This window comes from Hipposideros armiger, unplaced genomic scaffold (assembly GCF_001890085.2).
Source record: "Hipposideros armiger isolate ML-2016 unplaced genomic scaffold, ASM189008v1 scaffold_27, whole genome shotgun sequence".
In the NCBI taxonomy this organism is placed as follows: domain Eukaryota; kingdom Metazoa; phylum Chordata; class Mammalia; order Chiroptera; family Hipposideridae; genus Hipposideros; species Hipposideros armiger.
The window spans coordinates 4,746,270-4,750,498 of NW_017731377.1; the positions used below are offsets into that span (position 1 = coordinate 4,746,270).

Below are 4,229 nucleotides of genomic sequence, written 5' to 3' on the forward strand. Positions count from 1 at the left end.
GTAACGTTTATCACACTTCTTTAAATGTTTGTGCTAAGTGTCTTTTCCAAACCCTCTCACCCTTTCATAGTTTTACAAAAACTTTTTTAGGAACTGTGCTTTATCTTGTTCATCTTTGTATCTTATTTTTGACCCAGAGGTGTACTGAAGTAATAACATTGAATAAATGAATGAATGCCTAGATAAGAAAAAGGTTTTAATAGGACGCAAAATGCACTAACCATTTTGGAAAAGATTGAAAAATCTGGCTACATTAAGGAATTTTATCCTACATTAGGGATTTTATTTATCTAAAGATACAATTGACAGAGTAGTACACAAATTCCCAGGTGACAAAATATTTTAGCTGTTTCAGTATCTTGATAGAAATTCACATTGCTTTAAGATTTATTTAGCGATTAAGTCTTAACCCAGCCAAAACATTTAATTAATTACCAAATGATAGATTCTATTACAAGGGTGATATTTCTTTTGCCAGAGAGTCTGCATGAAATTTTTCTCTCAGTCTAAAAAGAATAATATATTCATTTCTACTGGGGCATCATCTCTTCTTTCATTGTGCTTTTGTAATAGCTCAGAAAAAAATGTAGTTCTTAGTGCAAGAAACATGTTTTAGTTATTTCCTTTGTGATAGAAATTTGAAGTGTTTATTAAAATTATTAGCTATCATGTGACTATTTAGTAATTTATGACTATTCCCATTGCAAAGTTTAAACTTTGCTATCTTAATTAAATTTGTGAGTGGGAGAGTAGCTTCAACAATTTAGGCATCTATTTTCTAAATTCCTATACATGGGCTTTATTTGGCTTTAATAAAACTGGTTAATTAGCAATAGTTTCCTTTTTTTTTGTGACTTGGTAAAGAGGTACAGAAAGGAACACTATTTTTTTATTGAGTCATGCCAAGATCTTTCCCATATGTTATTTTGTTAATTGTTCAACCCGTCTGGCTGTAGGCATTATAACCTAATTGCTAAGATGAAAAATTTGAGGCTTAAAAGATTTAAGTTTCTTTCCCAGAGTCATAAGCTATTAAGTGGCAGAGCTGATTTTAAAGCCATAGATGCGTCACCTCAAAGCCGATGACTCTGCTTTCGTCAAGGACCTCCATTTGTCAAAGCTCCAGGGACTTTTTGTCGTTAACCTCCATTTTGCCATTATCTGTGATCTTTCTCTACCATTTTGCATTTGACAAAATTGATCACTCCTTTGTTCTCTTCCCCACCAAAACTCAGTACCCTTTATTAAATGTTGATTTATTTATTTATTTTTTTTAGAGACCAGAAACACAAAGTAAAAATAGAAATAGGCCCCAGTAAGAAGCTTCAGGCCTGACCTCACATGACTCCTGCTGCAGCAGCTTGAGCAGGACCAGAAGCAGCTATTTCCTTTAGGAATGTAGAAGGAGGCTTTGGAGCCTGCCTTACCCTGCCTCCGACCCAGTCTCTCCTCAAGTTATAAAGAGTCATCCATATGAAGTAGCAGAGTAAGACAGCTTTCCTGCTACCCCAGGGAAGTGCATATCACCAGGAAAGCTGGTTTAGGTGGCACAGAATCCAAGGACTACGTTTAACATGAGGAGAAACTGGTACCAAAACATGGATGGGGAGACTGAAGGTGTGAAAGGGCAAGTGCAAGGAGAGAAAAATTTCTTCCTCTACTCAATGGATCTTGAAACCCAGTCCTCTGAGCGCGGGGAGTACTGGCCAGTTCTCTTCTTCAGAGTCCTTACTCTGCCTTCTCTTCTTTTTGTTCTTATTCTTTCTTGAAAAACTATCATCATAGGACACAAACTATCCTCTTGAAGCTCTCACTTAGCTGCCTTGAGAATGATTTGAATAATGAGCCCCTAGAAGGTATTGATTTCTTTTCCATCTTTACCTTTGTTTTTCTTTTCTTTGACTTGTCCCTTTTAGAAGACTCCCTCTGGCCCCCACCCCCACTCCCTTCATATTCTTTCATGGATTTTTGATATTCCCTCTTGGTATCCTCAGCCTTGCAACACCACTCCCCTTTCTTCTCTGGACGTTCCCTCCAGATACTGTCTACCTTCTTGGAAAGATTTATGATACTGATGCCAAGATGGTCTGACTTGATCTTTTCTCAGCTAGCGTTGAGCCACACGTGTACACAGACATGTGCCTCTTAGAGATATTGGGGTCTCTTCCCTTCTCCACCTCCACAAACTTCCTGTGACCCTTGTGATTCTTGGCCATCTGACCTTTTCCAGCTGTTTCCTCCTTCTCATCACAATCACCATCACACTCATTACTGGAGGAGCTGGCAGAGGCATTGCTGTCAAACTTCTCTGCCATTTTTACCTCCTCTTCATCTGAGTTGAATGACTTATGGTTTCTTTTCCTGAGTCATCACTGTTGTTGGTGGCCTTCTCAAAGTAGGCATCCTTTCTCAGCTGCAAGTAGGCATCATGCTCCTCTTTGTCAGAGTTAGAAACCTATTTGTTGTAGTTTGGGTTCATCCTGTCTTCTAATACTCAGTTTTGGGTGTTGAGCATTTTTGAGTTGACAAAATCAGTTTCACATACTTCTCCCTCCTAGTGTTGCTGACTGGTATACTGAGTGCCCTGCTTTGTCTCAATATCACAGTCAAAGGAGTAAGTGGTGGGGGTGCCCCAGGCCAAGGAGATCTCATAGATAAGTGTGGGTGACTTGTGAACCTAGATGAAGCCCTGCTCCAGGAGGTATAGCAGTCCTGAGCCTACAGGAGCAAGTGACACTGGACGCCTGAGTACCCTAGGGAGTTGTGGACTGTGATCTTGTGGTTCACCAGCACTTTCATGACCTGGCCAACTATCTCTTGGAAGGAATCCTGAGATGTTCTTATTGTATGCCTATCCAAGTACTTCTCCATCTTTTCTTTGTTCATAGCAGGAGTCAAGGAAATGTCCTCGTCCTTGGAGAAAAGGAGGATCAGGAAGTGGTAACAGGTTGGGCCCTGCTTGATTGATTGCAGGATTCAGGATGATCACAAAAAACATCCTGGTCTTTATGGGAGAGCAAAAAGAGATTAAGTATTAGGGTATATAGGGCATTTTGTAGTAAAAGTTCTTACTGTGCAGGTGTAGCAAGGTGGAGGTAGATCTAACAATCAAGGGAAGTCAGACACTGCAGTCTCTGGCAGATGCATTTCCAGTGGCCTGGTTTATGTCCACCTAGGACAGNATATTCACAGGATGTGGAGTACAGCATAGGGAATAGAGTCAGTGGAACTGTAACAGCTATATATGATGTCAGAGAGGTAGTAGATCGAGGGTGGGGGATTATCACTTTGTGAGGGGTGTAAATGTCTAACTATTACATTGTTTTGTACACCTGAAACTAATAAAAAGAAAGAAAGAAAAACTAATGAAAATTAGAAAATATTTTAAACTCAATAGTAATGAAGATATAATATATAAATACTTTGTTGGAAAATGAGACAAATTTATAGCACTCCATAAAGAAAAACAGACTAATAAATTATCTCAAGTATCTATTGTAAACAGTTGTGAATAGAACAACAAATCAGACACAAAGAAAGTTGAAGGGTAGGAAATAATAAAAAGAACAGTAATCTATAAAATAATTTCTGTTTGGAAAGAATAATAAAACTGATAAACATCTGGAAAGAGTGATTTAAAAAAGCATTACTAATGTTGGAATGGAAAAAGGATGATCACTACAGATTCCACAGACATCTTAATCATTATAAGAGAACATTACAAACATTTCCATTAAAATAAATTTTAAAATTTGGATGAAATAGGATACTTCCTAGAAGAACATAAGCCATCAAAACTAAAACAAAAAATTTTGAAAATCTGGATAGTCCTACATGGACATTGAGTCCATAATAAACTTATCTACAAAAATATTTCCAAAACTAGTTGTCTTTACTGGTGAATTTTATCAAGCATTTAAGAAAGACAATATTAACATATTGTTCAAAGAATAAAAAAGAGACAGAGAATATTTTCCTACTTGTTTCATGAAGCCAGCCTAATTATGATACCAAAATCCTGTAAAGACATCACAAAACAACAAAATTATAAGCCAGTCTCTTATGAACATAAGTGCAAAATATTATCGTTCAGGCAGGCATTATATGCTTATTTCATTGTTGAGGAAACTGAAGCTCAGATTGGTTAATAATTACCTTAATTTACATAGCTGATAAGCCACTGGTAAACAGGTTTAACCAGCACTAAGCCTGAATACACTATTTCCACA

General features: G+C 37.4%; 1 pseudogene; it reads right to left on the bottom strand.

Moving 5' to 3' along the window:
• Positions 1-1,661: 1,661 nt before the first annotated feature.
• The window catches only part of LOC109379516 (FACT complex subunit SSRP1 pseudogene), a 6,498-nt pseudogene continuing 3,930 nt past the window's right edge, over positions 1,662-4,229 (bottom strand).